A 25,594-nucleotide genomic window follows, 5' to 3' on the forward strand; every position below is an offset into this window, starting at 1 on the left:
ATCTTCCTGATAATCGCCCCCTCTCGTGTAGTCCCCACCCGGAGATCCGAATGGGGGACTAGTTTACCTCCGGAATATTTTACCCGGGAGGAAGCCATCATCAGTACATCATTCATACAGAGAGAGCTGCATGTCCTCGGGAGGTGGTTACGGCTGTAGTTTCCCGTTGCTTTCAGCCGTGTAGCAGTATCAACACAGCTAAGCCATGTTGAGTATTATTACAAGGCCGTATCAGTCAATCATCTAGACTGCCGCCCTTGTAACTACCGAAAGGCTGCTACCCCCCTTTCGTTGAACCATTCGTTAGTCTGGTCTCTCAACAGATACCCATCCGATATGGTTGCACCTGCGGCTCGGCTATCTGCATCATTGGGACACGCAAGCCTCCCCACCGCGGCAAGGTCACATGGTTCGTAGAGGAGGAATAATAATAATAATAATAATAATAATAATGCCGGGCTGAGTGGCTCAGACGGTTGAGGCGCTGGCCTTCTGACCCCAACTTAGCAAGTTCGATCCTGGCTCAGTCCGGTTGTATTTGAAGGTGCTCAAATACGTCAGCCTCGTGTCGGTAGATTTACTGGCACGTAAAAGAACTCCTGCGGGAGTAAATTCCGGCACTCCGGCGTCTCCGAAAACCGTAAAAGAGTAGTTAGTAGGACGTAAAACAAATAACATTAATAATAATAATAATAATAATAATAATAATCGTACGGTCTCAACCACCGGATACATACTGTATATTTTGTTTTCACGCCTTTTGGACAGCTGTGCGTAAATTTCTACGTACCGTTTTACTTTGCTTGTAGTCTGTCCGATGATCTCTATGACTCTACTTTAATTGTAGAATGTCATTTTTCTCAGTGGCTGTTTCATTATCGCACTCACTCAAGTAGGCATTTTTTTATTATTTTGGAATAACGGAAGTATTGTTCCGATGTTTCCCCTGTGTGAAAGCTGGAAATGACGATAAACCATCTTCAAGGCTGTCGATGCACAGTGGAACTAAATGCTTGAAAACCTAGCAGAAATTTAAAATATGAAAATATCCCAAGGATTAAGAATTTGTCACGAATGTACGTACGCATTCGTCATGGAATTTTGTCGTTCACGAGAGTTTTATACAGTCACGGGCCAGTTTAATCTAGACTTCCGGCGAGATGAGCTCTGTTGCGCTAAGAAATCTCATAACTTGTGTGTGTCTTATTAGTACAAGGGCGCTTCAGAAATTAAGGTAACAAGAGAAACATTGAGAAGCTTTATTTTACAGGCAGATATAATAAAACGCAGTAATGGAGCACGGGTATGCATTACTATTCAAAATCACTATTCTTGTCCAAGCATTTGTTCCAACGGTACACCAGACCATTGATACCAGCATGGAAGTAATCTGCGTCACGTGATAACGGCATGCTGAGCGGCCGTATAGTCATAGGAACGCTTACCACCCAGGTGCTTCTTCAATGGTCCGAAAATTTGGAAGTCACTAGGAGCTAGGCTGAGTTTGTATGGAGGGTTCCAGAGTATATCTTCACCAGAGGAGTGACGGGGAATGTTGCCAGTTATTGTAATACTCTGGAGCATTTGTGGGTAGCAATTCGCAGAAACCAACCAGGACTTCTCTGAAGTGACGTTGTGTTGCTGCTCGAAGGCGCTCGACAACAAGCAGTACGCGTGCATTTTTGCAGCGCTACCAGTAGGAGGTACCGGAACATTCTCCATACATTCCTACATTCCTCAGTGATCTCGGACCTCAGACCGTTGTACAGTAGAAGCAATAGTTTGGTAAGCGATTCCATGACGATATGGCCGTTCAGTATGCCATCATATTCCGCCTCTGTGGTGTAGTGATTAGCTGCTAACCCCCCTGAGGCCCTGGTTCGATTCCCGGCTCTGCCACGAAATTTAAAAGTGGTACGAGAGTTGGAAAGCGGTCTGCTCAGCCTCGGGATTTCAACTGAGTAGAGGGGGTTTCGATTCCTCCCTCAGCCATCCTCGAAGTGGTTTTACGTGGTTTCCCACTTCTCCTCCAGGAAAATGCCGGGATGGTACCTAACTTAAGGCCGCTTCCTTCCCTCTTCCTTGCCTATCCCTTCCAGTCTTCCCATCCCCTCACAAGGCCCCTGTTCAGCATAGCAGGTGAGGCCGCCTGGGCGAGATACTGGTCATCCTCCCCAGTTGTATCCCCCGACCCTAACGATTCTATAAGAGATAGACCTGTCTCTTCCAATTTTGGTATCGTAGGTGGCAATTTGCCAAAATTTGATTTTATATCAATTTAGTCTTGCTGTATTTTCTTTCTGCTGAAATCTACTTGCGCATGTTAAATTCAAACCACGTCATAATACTGGAAAACTATCTACGCCCTAAAACCGGCAAAAATATTCAATTAATTGATAAGTTGCACACGGACAGATATTTTTACATCTAATTCTGTATATTTAATTAATGCAGTTGTCACCGTGGGGCAAACGTTTTGTAACATGAAAATTTAATGCGAAGAGGTGACTGCAGCAGAAAGCTGAAGGTCTGTATAGGAAAGCAGTTCATAGAATGAATACCAGATGGGATCAGTGAGCATTGAATGCTGTTTCTGCTACCCATCAGTACATACAGGTGTACTTAATAGTAACGGTCTCTCTTATGTGCCGTGTGTCGGATTACTGTATCAGTTCAGTAACGTGAACGGAATCATATGAATCGATTCAGTAAAATGATCGAATATCCCATCTCAGTGCCGTACGTACTAACTTTGATTGTTAAGTAGGATTCCCGGAATACATTATCTCTCCATCTCTCAATAATACATATAACGTGGAAAACCGGTCTCAAATTCTGCAAACTAACATTCATAAAAGACACTATCATGCAACTTTAACATTATACATCGCCAAAGTCAGAAGAAAAGTCACATTATATGCAATATAAATGTCCATATATTTCCTATTAAATCCAACATCTTCAAAATATACACTATGCATGAATTTTCTTAAAAAGGCCAAAATATGCAAACATGTACAGAAAAAGAACGGCTATTTGGAATCGTTAAGTCATAAAACGAATATTTGCAAAGTTTGAGAAGTGTAACCAACTTATTTAAAAACATGCATTTTCATGAAAATCCAGGCTTTAGTAATAAGTATCAGTACTCTAATTCTGTGTCTCCTTATATCTGTCAAATAAAGTTTCTCCGTGCGAGCTTTTGTTACCTTATTTCTGAAGCTACGTTGTATAAGTGATTGTTTCCGTACAAAGGCCATTGTAGACTTCAGCCAAGTTACCTTGCCTTAAGAAATGGATATTTGGTCAGATACGTATTCTAATGGATTTATCTGCTGGCACGTTATACATTTAAATAGTTTACCTTAAGACGACGTTGTTATTGCCCTTTTTGAGACTGTATTTTAGAATTGTTCCAAGCTATTTTAAACTTTCAATCCTACTGGAGAACAGTTTATTATTAGGAGCCCTTAAGTACTGTTTACGCCTCCATGTACCATTCAAAGTTGCTTTTGTATGTACATTACCAGATAGGTTTGATTTGTTGCATTTAATCTTTTACGTCCGGTTTCAATTGAAATCGTTCTTTGGAGGAAAGTACTTATTTGAAATGATGAGGAAAGGTACTAATTTTATAAATATAGTTTTCTTGGCTGCTTTCAATAGCCTGTAATTTTTACAGTGAATTATATGTTTATGTATTTATTTTGATTATTACATAGTACTTACTCTATACATTAGATTTTGCATTCAAAGAAGATTTAATACGAACCGTCGGTGTCAGCCCTGCTGGTGAAGATGGGACAGAGGGGAACATGAAACGCAGACCCCACATCTTACTCCGAACAACACTCCAAAGGAGAAGAGATTTCATTTCTTTATCTTTTAAAAACCATATAACAGTAATATTCTGCAAAAATTACATTCTGGTCTGTTTGGAAACGATATTTGTTTCAATACGTTGTATGTTAATTCTTTTAGCTTTTCAGAATCATATTTTGAAATAGTATTAATATTCATCAAGCATTATATTAAGGGCTAATTGAAAACTCATTTTTTTCAATAACTTGGGTTTTTAGTTACTTTAGCTCTTAAGAATCATGTTGTGTAACACTATTACTCTGCAAAACTGACATTATGGGGTATTCGGAAACGCTATTTTTTTCAGTAAATTCTGTGTTTTATTTCTTTGGCTCTTAAGAATCGTATTGTGTAACAGTATTAATTTTCTGCAAACATTATGTAATGTGTTATTTGAAAACGCCCTCTCTTTTTGAGTTGTATTGCTTTTATATTTCAATTTAATTGCATTTTGTTGTTAATTTGAGTCTTACATAGAAGTAATTTGGATTACGTAGCGCATACCTATCTACGAAATGTCACCGTAATGTTTGTCCCAAATGGAACAAAATAATTCCTTTCATACAAATGAAGTGAAAAATCTGCGGTAAATTAAGAAATGCCGTCGTTACTAGAGAAATATCTAGAGAAATATGTATACGTACTTACGGGATGTAGACAGGACTCCTTTATGTTGTATTCCGCTGCTCGTGCCGTCTTTTGTTTCTTTCTTGAGGTCCAGGGCTAGCACCAACGAATGGGAGTGCTATGTCTGTAAATTCTCATTATCTTTGTCCATATGACTAGCGCGGGCAGTTCAAACAGCAAAATAGCATCATCTCTGGACCAATAAATATATTATTGTTGAAAGGAAAATAGCATGATCCCTGGAATAATAAATATATCATTTAAAGAATGAGTTAGGGCGTAAAACGAATGAGGAACATGAGAAAAACGACACCTAATTAATTCAATCCACTTCAGTGAGCAAAGACATCACACACGAAAGTGTTAGACAAACAAAACACATACGGATGCGCTGCGACGTAGCAGATAAAAAAATACTTGTAAGGTAGTAAAGTATGTATTCATATCATTCTCTGCAAGTAAAATATTTCGTTCTATTTCTTAATTTACCGAAGATTTTCGACTTTATTTCGGTAAAAGCAATTATTAATGACACGTGTTGTCCAGTACATCAATGGAGAATTTTTTAAGTTCCATGAAAATAAATTATTTGCCCTTTGTGTCTTATATGTAGAAGTATAAAATAGTGTGTTCTTGTAAATAAAGTAGAAGAGTATAACAATAACAAACAAATTGAGATCCCGCTCCAGTGGCACAAGAACTTGTACATCAGTGGAGTTTGGTTGAAGGCGTCACGGTTTTGGCATCGGAGTCTACCGCCCACCCGTTCCATTGATCCGACGTTCAGCAAGTGCAGCCGACACTTCGGCGCTACTCTCACCCACCCTGCCAAGCGTAGCAGATTAAGGCCACAAAACTGTGAATAAGGATACATTGGTAAACAGGGAGTAATATAATAAACTGGATGATTTGAAAATAATTGTCTCGCTCTTAAATCACATTTTTTCTCGTGCAGTTGCCACCTAGGCGTTGTGTTGGGGTGGGTAATCTAAGAACACAATGAATGCCGTGTTAGTAAATTTTCTTTTTCAGAAGAGTACAAATGAATGTAGTGGTTATCAGGAGGAAGAAAATTCACTTGCTTTCTAAATTAATATGTTCATAGCATTTGATTTTACTATTATCCGTCAACAGAAATGTATTCGTTTCAAAAAATGACAAAATACAAGGCATTAGAACATTGGCTGTATTCAAATAGAGCAATATCTGGACTCTTCTCACATTCTACTTGTGTGACTACTGGACTTCTGTGATAATGCAAGGTTGTCTCGAAATTGACTTGCTTATAACTTGCAATTTTGGAAGTATTCAGTCTATTTGATCGACCTAACGTGTAATAACGTATTTATTATATTTCGAACTAACCTAATTCTTGTCCATCCCCGCGGTGTAGGGGGTAACGCGTCCGTTCGTCACCCGGCGGCCCCGTGTTCGATTCCCAGCCGGATCAGGGTTTTTTAATTGTAAAAGATTAATATCCCTGGCCAGGGAACTGGGTGTTTGTGAAGTACTTAACGTTCCTTTCCTCACATTTAACACTTTACACTTCCGTCATTTACAAAATACACGCAGGTTCCTCACATATGTTGCAAGTAGGGTTAACTTTATAGGTCAACGCCTCGAACAAATAGCATTTAAAAACCTTACTTCTTAGGTCTTCATTAAATAAATACTACTTATTATACAGTTCTTTAACTTATGAAACATTAATTCCATGACATACGTAGAATTCATATGATGTTTTCTATCGTTCCACAACTCCCCATAATAGTTTAGAGTTACTACATGAATTTGTACCTACGTAATATTCATATATTCTTTCAAAATTGATATAAGTAATAGAGTTATGATTGATAATTGATGGTTAGATTGTCACAATTATTCTTTCATTATTGCGATGAGATCTATTCAAAATTATTTCATACTTAAGAAGGAGAAGGGCCAAACTACAAGTATGTTAGTATCAATTAGCACAATATCAACAAAATTCAAATACCTGGTACTGTATCAAAAGAAGTGATTTACATCATAAAAACTCAAATAGTAAGAGGACAATTAATGTTAAATTATTACTCCCACGCTAAGTATTAGTTGAACGTCGCGAATAAAGAATAATCAATATATATGGTGTTTTAGGAACACAATCAACGAAATTGTATCCTAGATGAAACTTTTGGGTAATATTACCATCAACAATTCTCATTTTTCAGCTACATTCGGTAACTATCGTTCCCCTCTCCATTTTATTCTATGATTCCACCACTCTCAACCCAACACTGTTTCAGTCCAGGTTCCGCTGTCTTACGCTGTTTAGGTCTAAGTCCAGCCATCTTATTCTTGGTTGTCTCTGGCCTCTCTCCACCTTCATTTGCCTTTCCATCACCAGTTTTGGAACTCTTCCTTTTTAGCATGTCCAAATCAACTAAGCCTGATTTTCTCTATCACTCAAAATTTCCTCTTTAACTTGTCTACGTATTTCATCATTCCTCACTTTGTCCCTTCTTGTTTTCTGTACCATACTTCTCAAGAATTTTATTTATGACGCTTGTGCCCGACTCTCACCTCATTTCGTCATCGATTAAGTGCCTGCTTCATATGGCGTTACGTGTATGTAATGCATCTTACACTTTGTACTTATTTATCCCATAATAAGTTTTGTATGCTGTGACACATGCATCCTCCAGACTGAATCCTTTCCCTAAACTCAGCATCCAATCATGCATTCTGCATTAGTTCACTTCCTAAGTACTTGAAAGTTTCCACCAATTCCACATCTTTATTCCGAAGTTTAATATGACTTCTTTTTTCCTAGTATCAACGCCAATATCTTTATCTTTTCCACACTTATATTCAATGCACATTCTTCAATCTTTTCACTCACTATGTCTAGTTGTTTTCTTAACCTCTTTGTCATATTTTCCCCAAACCATATTATCATTAGCATGTTAACTTGTCTTCCTCCTATGCTGCTTTTGCTGCTCGCATGATGTCTTTCATTACCTTTGATACCTTTAGCCTCCAAAATGTATATTTATTCAACTTTACATCACCTATATATTTACAGAGCGCAGGCCATTCTTTGTCAAAGTAACTGTGTTGCTATAGAAGGTAAGAGGTGTGACAAAACTAGGTCATAGAGTTATTTTCAAAGAAAGGATTTTGGAGGTGCCTAGTTCATTCGGAGAGGCTCGCAGACTGAATTCTGAAACGCATAACAATTTATATTGAAGTGTGGATGCACATAAGTACGTACGTATGTATTTTTATATTGATATGGTCAACGTATTCGGGTACTTGTAAAGAACTGATGAAACCTGCATCAGTCAAATAAATCGTCGTTTGAAAATCAATACCATCTACCTGGCAATGCTCTTCCAACCTATTACGCTCATTTAAGACAGCCACGCCTCCCAGCTGCATATGAATATTCAGTCCATTTTCCTGTGGTTACGTGCAAAGTAAAATGAACCTTACCGTGCCGCACTGTAGACATGTAGGTTTGCAAGACGTATTTACGCACTCCTACAGTATGCTATACTGTATATAAAGTTTATTTTCCCTTGTAAACAGTCATACTAAAAAGAACACAACTGAAATTGTTCTGATGGCTTGCGTATCCATATACGGCTGGGAGGCGTGGCCAGTCGTAAGGAAAATAATGGATAGGAATAGCATTGTCAGATAGGCGGTATTGTTTCTTAAGCGACGACTTTCTGAAGTTGATTTATAAATTACCATCTAAGGTTGGTAACTATGATATTATGGAATATAAAAAATAAACAACTGCACAATGTTACTATTGTCTGCTGAGCGATATCTGGAAGAACCTCTCGAACTTCAGAAGTAATATAGTAACGGCTGATAGCAGTAATGAGTGAAATACAAAAAATTACTATCCATAAGGTCAGATCGTAATAAGAATGACCAAAAATGTGTTATATAGCTGAAGGTACGTGACATTCTACTGGCGTAGGTAAGTGATAGTGTTTGTTCCACGGTATGGTGGGAAAATTCACTGATAGGGAAAACAATATCACTGCTTTATCCATTAAATAAATATCACTATCTTGTAATGCAATCAATGTCCTATAGCTGTGCACATCAACATAAAGTAGCGCATAAATATAAATAATTACCCGCATAGCTGATGGAGTACGGTATTTTAATTTTAATATTGCTCACACATGCAGTATGAAATGGTATTCATACGAATTAACATAACTCGACAGGGGAGCTTCTCGCAGGTAAATACAGCCCTGATCATCAGCTATGATTTCCGTGACAATAAACAAGGCAAATATTGACTGGTACTTAGAACCAGTGAAACGTGTTATCAGCAATTAGCGTGTCTCCCGTCTGATTCAGCAGGATTCATGCTCTGGTAATCATCATATCCACAACCTTGCATGAGAGAAACTTAGTAAAACATGGCTCTCGTAGTCTATCGTCTACCGGGCGAGTTGGCCGTGCGGTTAGGGGCACGCAGCTATGAACTCGCATCCGGGAGATAGTGGGTTTGAATCCCACTGTCGGCAGCCCTGAAAATGGTTTTCCGTGGTTTCCCATTTTCACACTAGGCAAATGCCGGGGCTGTGCCTTAATTAAGGCCACGGCCGCTTCCTTCCTATTTCTAGGCCTTCCCTGTCCCATCGTCGCCATAAGACCTATCTGTGTCGGTGCGACGTAAAGCAAATAGCAAAAGTCTATCATCTAGTTGTGACTGGAACAAACGTTAGGGTCAGTAGTCTCATCTACATACTGCATGTTAATTCGTGCTATTTTGTTGCTTGTACCTGTGTGTTCAATGCGGCGATTAAGTGATAGAACATTATATTTTAGGTGCCATCCTGGCCTGTTTAGCTGAAGTTGAAAAACTGCGGAAAGCTGTACCTTCAAAGTGACTCAGAAGCTGATTATGCGCAGTACTCCGCTGATCACATTCCTTACACCAGCAATATTCTCAGCGACAAACCGTATGTGTGTGTGTATGTATGTATGTATGTATGTATGTATGTATGTATGTATGTATTGAACCCATGACCTTTGTGCCCTAAGAACATTATGCATAATGTAACAATTAAACTAAAAGTTGGATTCTTGATAGCATGGATTTGACACGTGACGAGGGGGTGATTACCTTCGGTCCCACGCTCTGGGGTACGTGACGTCAACCACACGTGTCAACGGCGGAAGAATCTCAAGTCATTTTTATGAACTATTTCAAAGCGCGTGTACATGGCGTGGCCACGCCAAGTCAAAAAATATAGTGCCTATCAAAGGAGGTCAATCATCTCACAAATCGAACCCGTAAAAATTTTAAATGTCCGTGAACACTACCGCCAGAAATGTAGCAAGCATGTAGTCACTTTCAAAACTCTTGAAATTACAGTTTAGGTAAGTCAGAAAATTTATAGAAATTTTCTTGGCGGCAAAGGGAGAGATCCGAAGAGAGGGGGTAACTGCTATAAATATGAAGGGACGCCATGACGAAGGCTCCTTCTCCGGCATTTGTGATACAAAGCGGACGAAAAATTGTTGAGCTGCTCGGCGAAATCAAACCAACGAAAGTAGACTGAGTTCAACTGCAGATTTTAGCCATTGCGGCTAAGTCTTGACTCCATGAGGAGATAGTTTCTTGAGTGAAATAATTGTACCAGATAGGACGGTCAAAGTACTGAATAAATTCTAATGTGATTAAGTAATTCGTGTGCGTAAATAACTATAGTCCATCGTGTGCACTCAACAAACAAGTGAAGGGTATTTTCTTTTTTTTAATGCTTTATTCCAGGAAACCTGAAGAAAATTAATAATGAACTGTGAAGCCATGAATGTAAAAATGGCTAAATAAAATGCCAGGGTCACAGGTGAGCCCTAAGACGAATACTGGCGTGACATGAGGTAGGTGACTTTCCATCTTACTACCTCTTATATCTTGTCTCGTGATTTCTTGTATTTGAATGGGGATATACGACGCAGTGGTCACCCCTACTAAGTTTTTTAAATGTGAGAGTACGACTAAAAGAGTCATTTGTTTTATTTTCCACTTGGATAAAAGTTTGAAGTCTTGCGAGTGCCGTATAATGTTGTAAAAAGTTATTGAATAGGGTTCCGAAGTGATATCACGTCCAATGTAGATCGTCATCCGTGTGAGTGTACTGCCTATATTTTGTGATGTCATATTAAGATGTTCATTCGACGTAAAATTCTTCTGTCTGCAATTTGACGTTAATAATAATAATCCATGGTCACTCATTTTCAATCGAGTGGAAGCGCGCTGTCGGATGAGAACCTAGGGTGATGAATTTGGTCACGGAGAGAAACGTTGTTTTTTTAATGCCCATTTTAAACTGTGTCTGACTGACAATAAAAGATCTAGTAGAATGTTTCAGTCATTTCTCGTAAAAATCAAGTTATTAAATACGATCTCATTTATGCGAAGTTATTCATGATTAATGCATTGTGCGATATTAGACGTCGGGATTTCTAGTGAGGATTTTATTCCAGTTCTTTGTCGATGATAATTGTGGAGCTGGGAAACAGAGGTTAGTTTTGTGAATCAGGTTGGACCTGTCATTGAAGCCGGGACACGGAAGCCCGAGGAATGTTTTATATGAGTTGAGATGAGATGTGCGAATCAGGTTAGAGTCCTGTCATTTGAAGCCGGGACATGATAGCCCGAGGAATATTTTATAATGTTGAGAATGGAAAGAAATTCATAGAAATCCATAGCGGTAATAATTGGCGACGCGTATAATTAGTGTGGGCATCTTGAAGCATAATCTGTGCATTTTGTTGGTTAGAATATCGTATTTGTTTAATTATGTCGGCAGAGTTTAAAAGGTGAGCATTTTGAGAAGCCAGTCAACTGGAACAAACAGGTGTTTCATGTAACTGCCAAGCGAACTGGGGGTGAGAGGCCTCGGCTGAGCGGGGATGTGACGGGACAGGCGCGGAATTGAGACTGTGCTGTATTTCTCGGCCAGGAAAACGTTAAAATGCTGGATTTAGTTGAAATTCATATCCGGTAATGATCTGAGTATTGTGAAATACTGTAATTGGGGATGTAACGAACATTTGAAATCACCAACTTTGAGTATAAGGAACCGAGTAACCCAATTTCAGGGTTGTCCAAAATATAGAGCGATGGTCGTGATGATCGGTTTGTCTGTGAGGGGTGTGCAAAATTCATAATGGTAATGACGAGATATGACATCGTAATTATATGGCGAGTTGTTTGGTTTGTACGTAGATTATTAGGATATCCAAGTGTTAATAACGGTTAGGACTAGATTAGATTTTAAGCGTGATATCACGAGACAGGATATATATAGCTGGACATGAATTATGTAAAATTCTTTTCCAGCCAGATAAACATCGCAATATTGAACTCACATCACAGCTGCGTAGAAATTTGTGGAGAAACCAGAGTCCGCGGAGATAAAATTTGTTGTTCGTTAATATTTCGTTAAATCATTTAAATTTATTTAATTATTAAATTCAGTGAAACCGCATTTGAAATAACTTTAATCAAGCGAATAACTTGGAGATGCATTCTGGAAATTTTAGTTTGTTTTCTGGGGAATATTAACATGTAAAGTAACGATTAAGGGGACATCCGAAGGAAATGGATTTTTACTGCCACAAAGTTTGTGAGCATTGCTATTGTTGTAATTATTGAACTTTGATTGATTGAGCAGTGAATGTGCTGGGGATAGTAAAGTGGAACTTTGGTCATCAACCGATGTAACTTAATTGTGTTTAGCCTTCAGCCTAGAAACTTGGATGGTCAAAGGGTCATCAACCTCAGTGACTTAGATTAGGGCCATATGCCATCGTAGCATCATTTCCTTGCGGTCATCATCCACAATGACTTTAAAGTAACTTAGAAGATTAGATGTCGGTCCATGACATAGACGCAGGTCACATCGATTCAATTAAGGGTCCATGCCGTAGAACCACTGTGTGGCACACACCGATTGGACGGCCTTAATTATACTCAGAGTCCAGAGTTCGTGTTACGAGGGCTGGACCATAACGAATCACTATGATGGTACATGTGGTCTCACATGGAAGCCGAATTTAAGGATTTCCAGACTTTCCTTTCTTAAATGATTAATAATTGAGACAATGGTTTCTAGTAAGAATGCCCATCAGGCAGTTACGTTAAAGTCTCACACCAGTGTTCTGACGTTTATGTAAAAATGATTGTGGTGTCCAGTGGACACAATTGACTTCTATGATACCATTGACATGCTTCAGAATTTTCCTGAATAAATAGGAATCTTTTAAACAGACCTTTCATTCCAGTAGATAGATTAGAATTAATGAACCCTACCTTTACCTCAGCAAGTGACGAAGAACCCGAAACGACCCAAGAGACAGATCTCATGAACTTTGCTGATAGGTAAGGAAGGTAGGTATCCCTCAATATGGACCTAAAGGGTTCAGTATGTATGTATGTATGTATGTATGTATGTATGTATGTACAAGGTCTCTCATATAAATTAAGACTGTCCAATACGTAAGGTGCAGTATTGGAGGCGCGCGCATAGTTCTTAAACTTGGAAGCATCGTGCACATGTTCGATCTCGCAAGCATCAGTCGCCAGTCTGAATCTCAGCTGTTAACATGGTGAGACAGTTATCATTGCAACACCGTATTTTCGTATGTAAAAGTTGTTTTAACTACGAATCGGCTCGACGGGTACGCGGTGCATTTGTTCAGTAATTTCCGGGTGAAGAGCCGCCTTCACGAACATACAGTCACGTAATTCAATCCATATAAATAAAGTTGTAGGGGCTCCTCTATTTGAAATTTCGTTTTTGGCTGCCAATTTTTCAGATATTTATCCGATTTAGGTCAACTCAAGACCGTATCAGTGGTTTTGAGCTTTCATGTCTCCTTGTCCGTCTGTCTGCTCCACCATCACGGTAAAACGGCTGTATAAACCTCAACCAAACTTCATATTTAGAGTATTTTTAATGCTATTTGTTCGGGGCGTCGACCTAGAATGATCCTCTGCCCCTACTTGCACCATATGTGAGGAACCTGCGTGTATTTTGTAAATGGCGGAAATGTAAATTGTTGAATGTGAGGAAAGGAACGTTAAGGACGACACAATCATCCAGTCTCCAGGCCAGGGATATTAATCATTTTATTTAGAGTATACTTATCCAGATAAAGGTTTAGGTATGCATATGATTTTAAAATTACAGAATAGACTGGGGGTTTATAGGAAAACCACAATAGTTATCGTCAATTTTCTCTTATAGTACTGATTTGTCTAAAAATCCGTGGACTATATGTGAAACTTCCCTTCATTTTGAACAACTTTTGTTATGATCATAATTTCGCTTACTCTTCAAATGACGGAGAAAATTACTACATTCTTCGGGTTTCATGCCCTGCAGTGAGTGACGGACAGACCGACAACCAACCTCCCGGTTACCATGGCAACGTCTCTGGCTGCTTGCCAAGAAGGAAGTAACGTAATGCTATCTTCGTCAATATTCTTGTAAACTCGTGGTTGTTCCTTGCGTAGAAGGCGAAAGAGACGTCAAGCTGCCATTCTGAGGGATATTTGTGGAATACCGTTGGAGGTTACAGTACCGCGGAGTGTAGCCCATTATTTCACACCTTAATTTGTTTTCTGGCATATGCTACATTTTTACTGTATTTCTCTTCTACTTCTGTTGTCCGCTTTAATTTCTTGCCTCTGCCTTGCCTCTCTAGGCTTAAGTAATAACACCATAAGTCATCTTATCTCTTGGCCTAAGAATCCCTGTGCCTAAATTTCTCTTCAGTTTCCACCTTCTTACATCCGTAACTCATATCATCACGATTTAGCGAAGGACATTTCATTTTCCAATACATTCACTTGGTATTTACATATTTGTTCTATCCTGTTTTCTATTAATTTGAACTTTATTAACTCTATTACGTTCTTCCTTAATTACTCCGTATGTATGCGAGTGCTAATCCAGAAACCTGGACACTCTCTCATTTGATGAAAAATTCCAAGCTGGTGAAATATACAACTTTTGGCCGCGGAAAATATGAAATATGCAGGCAATTTCAATGAAGGTGCAGACCTTAGTTTCGGAGTAACTAATGGTTAAACTTTAAGTCATTTCACAAAGCACACACGATACCTGATCAATTTGGAGAGATCTTCAAATTGGTCCTCTGACTTATTGTCGTATCTCGGTTCTTTCGCGATTACAATAAAATCTCTCCAACTCGATTGTGGCTTGCATTAAGTGGGGCCTGCCATTATAATGAAAACTCTCCCTCTGTTGTGAATTACAGTTCGCAAGTGAGCCTACCGTTATAGTAGAAACTCCCGTACTCTATTGTGAATGTCAGTAGGAAATGTGGCCTGCCATTATCATCAAAACTTCCTAACGCGCACCTTAGATCGGAAAGAACGTACGGTGTCCTCTCCGTTTTGTTTCTGGGAAAACGCCAAGAGACATGCAAATGAATACAATCTTACTGCGTGTACAGTCATTTGCGTAGAAATTGGTATACGAGGTAGAATACCGTGGCGAAGCACAGAGGCATTTGCTACTGGTAAATACATTTGAAACTACTGGCTCAGTGCTCAATAAAAAAACATGCGCGCACACGAACAGTTTTAACAGAGAAAAAGCTAGATGACATTGGTGCAAATCTTGAACGTTCACCGGATCACTCACAAAATTAGCACAGCAAGTGGAAGTTTCCACTGGAGGATCCATGCTGTTCTACAGCATTCGTTATAAATAAGTCAAATAATGTCTCTTGATATGAAATTGCTCCATGCATCGCTCTGGTAATTTCCTTAAAAGTACCTTTTAGGATTTATATTAAGTTACCTGTTAATTTGTCAAGTGAATTTTGCTGATTTTTTTATTGTGACATTGGCATTTTACTAACTTTTCGCACTTGTGGAATTGTTGTTGTGTGTTTAATTTAAAGTTTGATTTATTTCAAAAGTTCTTAAAATTTTTAGCTGTTTCGGATAAAAGTTTGTCCTTGTTGCAACCCATGTTTTCTGCGAATTAGATGATCCTTTGACACAAACAATAAAAATTACTTAATTTTTTTGCTAGTTGCTTTAGGTCGCACCGACACAGATAGGTCTTATGGCGACGATGGGATAGGGAAGGGCTAGGAGTGGGAAGGAAGTGGCCGTGGCCTTAATTAAGGTACAGCCCCAGCATTTGCCTTGTGTGAAAATGGGAAACCACGGAAATCCATTTTCAGGGCTGCCGACAGTGGGGTTCGAACCTACTATCTCCCGAATACTGGATACTGGCCGCACTTAAGCGACTGCAGCTATCGAGCTTGGTACTTTATTATTGGGTTATGTGTTTACTAGTCGCGAAATAGATATGATGTACATGATTCCAACTGCCATTAGGACTGTCACCAATTAGTCTAGTGAACCGGAGAACAAATCTTCCCACATTAGAGGAACTGAAAGAAAATATTGCGAATGAAATCAGAAACAGTACACAGGCAGAAAATGTGGTTTCCAGATACAACCCAGGAGGGACGACACTTCCAGCATCGTTTGTAAGGTAAAACTTCATATACGATTGTATACACGCGCGCTGCCGCCCTGCTTTAAATTTATGTCTGGCCACTTTGGCTCCCGGGAGTTGTCCTGCTACAAGAGTACTGCACCGTGGCCCACTGCGCAGTACTTATAACCCGCGCGCGTCGGCTGTCTAGCCCACCTATGCCCACCGCCTATCGCACTTCCTAGCCCTATATAATGCTTTTAACGTTACACTAACATATCGAAGTTTTTTGGCGACGTGAGGAAGGGAAAGGGCTTGGGCTGGAAAATTAGTGGCCGTGGCCTTAATTCAGCTACAACCTGGTACATTTACCTTGTGTGAAAATGAGAAACTACAGAAAACCATCATTAGGGCTGCCCACGCAACAGTTAGATTCGAACAGTACTCGCTCGCTACTTCCCACCCAATCGCACTGGGCTTCGAAGCCCATTAGTCTGTTCCACACTGCACTGATACCATCCTCCCAATCAATTGCATCCTAATGTGCATTTGCTGTTACATATCGTACTTGTGTTTACTGTTCGATTTCTGAATTTTGTGTGATTCTTGTATATTTCAATGTTGGTAATAAGTCATGCTTTAACTTCTTTGCACTCACCATGTCTTCCATTTCTGGCAGAATGGCATCTTGGCATAAGCACGGATACTTGGACACTCACTAGATGAAACATGCCGTCTAAATCTTTGGCATCACTTTTAGAATAAGCCTTAACTTCTCTGTAAATAATGTTACCTTAAATATGTACTACTCATAAGTGTTTTATACATGTTTACCAACTCTCAAGATTAAAATATTCTCTGCTATGAGGAATCGAACCCACATCCTTCCAGTCTAATCAAACACACTTACATCATCCCATGGATGGAGGATGTAGTCAGCTTCTAAGGCGCTGCCACCCTAGCCTCCACTAACTTCTGCATTTCTTCCAAAGACATGCTTACATTTTTGGTCGTTCTGTAATTTGGCAGGAACTCAAGTTTTTGACAACGATTGGATAGGAAAGGACTAGGTTAAGCTAGTGATCTAACTAAAGTACCTGGTGTGATAAGGGAAACGACAAAAACCATCTTCAGTGCTGCCGAAGGTGGGGTTCGAACCGAATATTTCTCGAATATAAGCTCACAGATCCTGGCCTACACCAATCAGTCAACTCTCTCTGTAAAATTACATACATCGCACTACTCTAACCTGTTCCTTACGTTCATGACTAGCAGCACTTCCCCGTCATTGACGGGTTCAAAAGGATCAGATACAGGGATGTTGTACTACCAGATAACACACCCAAGCATAGCTTACTCAAATAACGCCAACACTATCTGGTAGACAATGTCCTTTGTTGGGCACTGTGATCGGCAAATGAAAAATGCATGTTTGCTGTTAACAGAGGAGCAGGTGACTTCGTGCTGTCCATGGAAGAAGCATCTAGAGCGTACGTCAACCTGTGCAACCTGAATCACCTGCCCTTCGGCTTTGTTGATAGTCATTACTATACGTCGGATTTGTAGGTGGTATAGGTTAGAATGCAAAGTAGTTTGGTTTATAGAAAGTGTCAGTGTTGTACCATACTGTAGGAAGAGTAGCATGAATTCAAGGAGTTCTATAGGCTGTACTCCTAATATCTATGCAAATCTCATAACATAACCGTTGTACAGCGTAGGGTATACTTGTTACTGGCTTAAGTAAGTTTGCATTCTAACCTATCAGCACCTAATAATCCGGACTCTAGGTCATTACTCGTCACGAAACAGACGTTTAGTGGGAATTGGAGGTGCATAAACTGAAAAGAATACAACAAGGCCAATCACTGGCGGACAGTGGAGGAGGTAAATAGCCTGGTGGTGTGCCCTCTATCTCTACTGGCATCTTGTAAGTCTTCGGCTACCGTCGGAGTAGAGAAAATATGTCACCTCATGCAATACACATGGATAAGTTAAAATAATGAGCGGTAAATTCGTAAGCCATAGTGTACATGTGTTTAGTAGAGAGATTGCTGCAAGGAATAATTACGTTGTTGCTCGCTAGCGGGCGAATGCATCTGGGCTGTTATCACTTATGGACATTCGTGGAGAGGAGAGGGGCATTTCAGAAAATGTCATTCTATCGAAATTCTTCATAGGACAAAAGTTACTGCAAGATCATTTCTAAAGCTTTTTTCTCCGTTAGTATTTCTTCCCAAACCCAATATTAAGTGAGATATTTCGAAGTTTGCATTTCAATCTGATTTATGTGATAGTGTTTAAATTTGAAACTAAAGACATCTAATGCTTAAATCGTGTCCTTCCTCAGTCTAAATACTAACTTTAAACAAAATATCTTCAGCGGTTCTTGCGGAACAATTTCTTTTCATTCTATTTCAAAACAATTGAAACGAGTAAAAAAATCTGAAACAGCCGCAAAAATCAAAACGAAAGATAGAATGTTTTTGTTTTAATTATATAGATACACAGATACATACATGCACACATACACACACATACATTCTGACTGCTCTGCATTTAAGCATCAATTCTGATCCCATCTGAATTGACGCCACCACTGTTACGCCGAGGTGAGCATAGTACATTCCAGCCTGGGTGTCTGGCATATATAATTTAATATATTTCTTCAACAAATCATAACAAAACAAGCAATAACCGAGAAAATAATTGGATTAAAACCCTATCTCCATTAACATCAGTTTCCAGCTAGTTTAGTACTGTACCTACCGTTCTTACAGCTCTTGTACTGAAATATAATATACCTCATCTTGTCTTCTCTGCTTTCCTGATCCGTCATTAGTTATTAAGGTAACATAACCATAAAGATTCGTCTCACAGAATCCCATCAGATAAAATGTATATTACTCAGAGTCCATCCAGAATGTTCACAAGTCTTCATCTCATCATTCAACATGTACTTACGTATTCTCACTCACAGTAGGCAACTAGCTCACTCTATAGTTCTGCTGGAAGTAGTGTCAGAGCTTTAGCTTAGATACTGTCTAACACAACAAATATGACCTTAGGATACCATAGCTCTGTGGGTGGGAGCATACGGCGCGGAATACGAAGGTTGTGGATTCGGATCCCACTTGAGTATTTATATTTCTGTTCTGCACTTAACGTCACTCTCATATGTGCCACATAGTTCAGAATACGACCTAACACGGTGAGAGTTTACTTCGAGTACAACGTGGTCACGAAAATCGAATACTCATCAACAGTATTCCCCTTTGTACTTAGTGATGCATCTTCTCTAGGCCGGCCATACGCGTTGCGGCGTACCGGAGAGGTTTACCTGTACAGTTGACCTGAACAGTAAACCTGTATAGGTGACGACCTCATACACGGTACGGTTTGCCCATCAGTTGACCTCTCGGATTCCTTCAACTTTGTCAATAATTTTGTATAAGCGGCATCTCTCAGTGCACGATTATGATACTCCTTGCTCTTCGCACGCCACAGACAAGGTTCAGATTTGTACAACTCGATAAACTCCTCTAAAATTTGAGCTCGCTTACGGTTTGACATGTTTCGTATAGTATTCTATCAAAACAAAACAAAAAATCACCGGTAACCAAAAAGAAATGACAAAACAAAACAAAACCGAGTGATTTTGTAAAAACAAATAAACAGAACGCAAGACCCTCTTCCTGCGCTTGTCCTGCTTCAACTGAGCTGAAACTTATGCAGGTCTTAGGTGAATCACACAGACGTGCAATTATGTTCAACTGCGCAGGTAACGGAATTGTTTTTCGATTCTTCCTGGCTCGCCTGTACAGGTCTGGCCACCTGTGCAGGTTTACCGAACGTAGGTGCCACCCACGCTTCGGTTTACCTGCGCAGGTCAACTGTACAGATAAACCTTTCCGGTACGCCGCAACGTGTATGGCCGGCCCTAGATTAACAAATAGTAAATAAAATGGCAGCCGCCTCTGTGGTGTAGTGGTTAGCGTGATTAGCTGCCACCCCCGGAGGTCCGGGTTCGATTCCCGGCTGTGCCACGAAATTTGAAAAGTGGTACGAGGGCTGGAACGGGGTCCACTCAGCCTCGGGAGGTCAACTGAGTAGAGGTGGGTTCGATTCCCACCTCAGCCATCCTCGAAGTGGTTTTCCGTGGTTTCCCACTTCACCTCCAGGCGAATGCCGGGATGGTACCTAACTTAAGGCCACGGCCGCTTCCTTCCCTCATCCTTGCCTATCCCTTCCAATCTTCCCATCGCCCTACAAGGCCCCTGTTCAGCATAGCAGGTGAGGCCGCCTGGGCGAGGTACTGGTCATACTCCCCAGTTTCATCCCCCGACCACGAGTCTGAAGCTCCAGGACACTGCCCTTGAGGCGGTAGAGGTGGGTTCCCTCGCTGAGTACGAGGGAAAAACCGAACCTGGAGGGTAAACAGATGATGATGATGATGATGATGATGAAATAAAATGGCGTATGGCTTTTAGTGCCGGGAGTGTCCGAGGACATGTTCGGCCCGGCAGATGTAGGTCTTCTGATTTGACTCCCGTAGGCGACTTGCGCGTCGTGGTGAGGATGAAATTATTATTAAGACGACACATACAGTCAGTCCCCGTACCGGCAAAATTAAGCAATGATGGTTAAAATTCCCGACCCTGCCGGGAATCGAACCCGAGACCCCTGTGACCAAAGGCCAGCACACTAACTATTTAGCCATGGAGCCGGACAAGAAATAGTAGTAGGCTGGTATATTGTTGAAAGGCCACTTGCAGCTCACCTCCATTGGGAGTGTGCCCGAAAAGAGATGCACCACCGCGGGATGAGGACACGAATTTTCATTATTCTTTGTATTTACATTTGTATCTAGTGACCGAGCTCGATAACTGCAGTCGCCTAAGTGCGGCTAGTATCCAATATTCGGAGATAGTGGCTATTGCCGACATCCCTGAAGATGGTTTTCCGTGGGTTCCCATTTTCACATCAGACAAATGCTGGGGCTGTACCTTATTAAGGCAACGGTCGCTCCCGTCCCACTCCTAGCCCTTTCCTGTCCCATTGTCACCATAATACCTATCAGTGTCGGTGCGATTTACAGCAACATGTAAGGAAATGTATCTGCTGATATACAGGATGAACAGAAATTCGCGCACTCGGGCGTCGAAGCCCGACTCTTCACATGTCAGTAAAAAAATGTCTCTCACAAAATTTCGTCCTGCGAGTATATCTGGCAGGAAAAGGACGTTGAAGAGTGGCAATCTTGCAACACTGTAACCACATTTAGAGTAACTACCTCTGTCAGCACCGATTAGCTGTGCTGTACAGTTGATCCAGTGGGTAGAGTTGTGGGATAGCGTACGGGAGGTCGAGGGGTCGATCCTGGGTTGAGGCGTATGTATTTTATTTTGAAAATGTAGTCCAGCTGGTATGGTATCTGGCATCTTAGTCGTCAACAGCGAAAAAATTCACGCCCACGACGTGGAAAGGGCGTCTTTCAAAGCTGTCCAATGAAAACGATTGTTCGTCCATTTCTTGGATCGTGGTATCTAAGTGCAAATGGGTTCTAGAGGACCCACTACAACCGCTCTTGACGATTAAGATGCCAGATAGCATACTTCCTGGACTACATTTACGAATTTAAAAAATACGCTTCAACCCAGGATCGACCCCTCGACCTTCTGCATGCTAACCCAAAACTCTGCACCAACTGTACAGCACAGCTGATAACTGCTGACAGAGGTAGTTACCCTACATTTGGTTACATTGTTGCCAGATTGCCACTTTTTAACGTCCTTTTCTGCTGGATATACTCGCAGGACGAAATTTTGTGGGAGGCATTTTTTTATTGCTGGCATGTGAGGAGCCGCGCCGCGACGCCCGAGTGCGTGAATTTCGCTTTAACCTGTATAGTGTTTGCACTGCATTGTGTCTTCTGATAAAGGTTAGAGCAAATGTCTACCTTTCTTTCTTCCTCAGTTTCATCTTCGAAAATATGAAGGAGACTGACATATGAGCGATGTCAATTGTACAATTACTCATGCAGCTAGCTTCTATGATGAATGGTGCTAAAGTATGGTTTGCAGAGTCAGTTTCAGCACATTCTGGCTTAGTGAAGAAAGCAAGGGAAAACTACAGCACTATACTTTTCATTTTTCTACTACATCACTTTAGTGGCATCTGATGGTGAAAAATACACATCATTTTCGAAATCACTTTGAAGTAATATATAATGATTGCCTCTGTGGTGTAGTGATAGTGTGATTAGCTTTCCATCCTTGAAGGCCCGGGTTCGATTCTCAGCTCTGCCACGATATTTGAAAAGTGATACGAAGACTGGAACGGGTTCCACTACGCCTCTGGTGATCAATTGGGTAGAGGGGGTTCGATTCCCGCCTCAGCCATCCTCGAAGTAGTTTTCTGTGGTTCCCCCAACTTCTTATCCAGACAAATGCTGGGATGGTACCTAACTTGTTCATAGGAATTATTTGCATAGCATCAGATTTCCAGTTAATAAATCTGTTAAAACCTACGACTTCATTGAGATAAGGTATTCACAAATTACTGTAGTATAAAATTCGCAACAGCATAAGGTCGCAGACAGTTCAGACAAGTTATACCGCAGGTTCTGGCAACTAAAACTATAAATGCTCTGAAATGACCTGTCGGATGGCCACTTAGTGTGATAAAATAATTATTTATTATTCATAAAACACTGAGGCGTTAATACACTATTACATCCTGGTACATATAAGAGAACTTCATAAAAGGGCATTGTTCTACAAAAACTGCAAAATAAACACTATCTTCACAAGCTGTCTTCTGATCACGGAAGCCGCAACGTGGGCGTCCAATCCAGGCCACAAAATACCTCATCTGTTTTCATACACCAGCGTGTTAATCAATCCCAACACAATAAATTATTGTCTAACCGTACACCAAAACAAAAAGCTAAAAATTGAATGCAGTAAACACAATGATGTATGTCGGACCATACCCTCAATATTTACCATATCATCCGAGAGAAGACGAATGATTTACTCCCAATATAAAATAAACAGCTCCCGCTGCACGTTATTCACTTTGTGACTTAATCAGGAGGTACGTAACATTCAGACCTGTTCTTGAATCGTAAACGTATATTTCTGAATATGCCATAGTACAGTGTGGCACAGAAATCATTCATGGGTTTAATTTTATAACTAGGGCTTTGATTTCTATGGCAGGCTACATTTTTATCCTGGTCTCTTAACAAACTTCTGTTAAAATAAACACATTTCTAGCTTTCTTTGATGCAATGAAACAGCAGTAAAGAATTACCTCATGGATTAAAAAAGTACAGTTTGTATTTTAAAAGGGTGTATTCCAGACAGCCCGCAAGTTGTAACATTTTTGAAACCAACAGATTATCCTGTCTCTCGAGCTAGTTAAGGAAACTAAATATAAACAAGCAATTTAGAAATTAAATCCGTGGAAGTCCAATTGACCATATGGTATACCACCATATATTATTCAAGTTTGTGCTGTTCAATTTATGATTCATCTGTTCATTATATATAACTTAATCCTTCGAATCCTTGGATAATCTGGCTTACAGGAATAAACAAAGACGGAAAAGTACTCGATCACCGTAGTTGATTGTTAATATATTTTGTCATCGGGTAAGGTAGTGATATATAAAAATTTGAGGCTATACAGGTTCCAACTTTTCATAAATTACTTTTTTCACATTTATACAATATATACAATGAGGTTCTATTTATTACTGAAGTTTCTATAATATTTTCTCTCATTTAATTTGCTGACATAAAATTTCATAGAAAAATGTCTAATTATTAACTACGATTTCTCACGTGTGGCAGAGCCGAACAAAATGTAATCTAATTAAAAGTAACAATTATAATCATCATGTAATTGTAATTACCATTAATAATTATATCCCTATAATTGTATTTATTGCATGTTCAATTACAATTACAGAATTTAAAAGAAACCATACATGACAATTACAGTTACGCTTCTGTTTGAGTGGCTATGTTGTATATTTTAGTGTGTCCACAATACTTACCAGTGAGGCTTATCGTCGCACCGGCACAAATAGGTCTTATAGCGATGGCTTTATAGTTCAAATTAGCGTTTAAAATTACTCGCTTCTTGAGCATCTCATCGGAAAGAAGGTTTGATTTCGGATGGTTAGTTATAGCGTAAATAAATGGTCTCTAAACTGGACCGGACGAGGGTAGTCGAGCATTGTAAATCAGAAATACTCGCTTGATTTCAAGGTAGTTTGTTAACAATGTCAAATCCTCGTTTTCTTCAACTGTAAAATGTGCAATTATATATTCAGCTTTTGTTCCAGGTTCACTATATTGAAGTTTCTTGTCAGAATCAGAGGCAATATAGAAGAAATAGTCTTTGTTTTGTTATTTGAAAGCCACTTATGTTTGCTTCGGAAATGATTTCTTTAGATATTTCAGTTAGAAATAATCATTCATGCTTTACATATTCTGTTTGGTTAACACATATAACATTAATTTAAACTTATGAAGTGGAGGGTACGGCAAAGCTGTTGTGGCACCATCTTTGCTTATGTGCTCGAAAGTGTGAAATATTCTTCAGCTCATCCTTTTGGGTATACTTTCGAGATACGCTTCAACTAAAAGCTTACATTTTAACGAAGGCTCAATTGTTAGTTTTGCAACTTTCGCCTCAAGGAAAATAGAGTTGGAAGTAGAATACCAAAGTACGTTGAATTTTTCCCTTGTATGCTATCTAAAGCTTCTGCAATAGGTTGTGAGCAATGTACGTATTCCTGGAAGTAAACAAAATCAAGCTCTCGAAGTAGGGTTTTAAGATTTAATGATATATTTAGCACAGTTGTCCTCTTTCGTCAGAATAATTTGCTTCACATAACAAATAATCTGATCTAACGTGGTTCCTGGGTCTGCTGGAGGCATGGTCTAATATATTTTGTATTATCTCGGCTATCTTTGGACGATTTACGGATTTACATAAATTCTTACACATTTTCAACACCTGCTGGTGCATAGCTGAATGTTCCATAATTGGGGCAGCTAATTTGTGTTCGGCAGGGATGGCCTGAGCGCAGCTCGAGCAGTACTCGAGCAGGAGTATGGCCCGCCATCTATAAGTGATTTCCTTGTACTAAATCAGTTGTGTGGCAATCTTATTTGCTTTTTGATGTCAAACACCGCATGTTCGTTGTAATAAAATAAGATTATATCGAAATAGATTGAATTATTAATAACTTATCCACTAGAATTACAAGAACATAATACCAGCCCTATGTGTCCAGTGGTGCATTTTCGTAACATGCAATATCTACGGATAGTGAGATGTAATTTTACAAGTCCTGAAAGTTCAATTATATCCTATGGAACTGAGGACTTCAGTTCTGTTCAAATTTTCTTCTTATTATTACTATTCTCCCTCCTTTCCCTTTTCCTAATTAGCGTATACGGCAGCAAAATAATTATAAATTGGATACAAATTAAATATCGAATGTCCCGTCATACCAATGGTGTAATTTATATAAACACGTCTTCGTGAAGGAGAAATAGTATCATATACCGGGCGAGTTGGCC

This window comes from Anabrus simplex, chromosome 1 (genome assembly GCF_040414725.1).
Source record: "Anabrus simplex isolate iqAnaSimp1 chromosome 1, ASM4041472v1, whole genome shotgun sequence".
Lineage (NCBI taxonomy): Eukaryota > Metazoa > Arthropoda > Insecta > Orthoptera > Tettigoniidae > Anabrus > Anabrus simplex.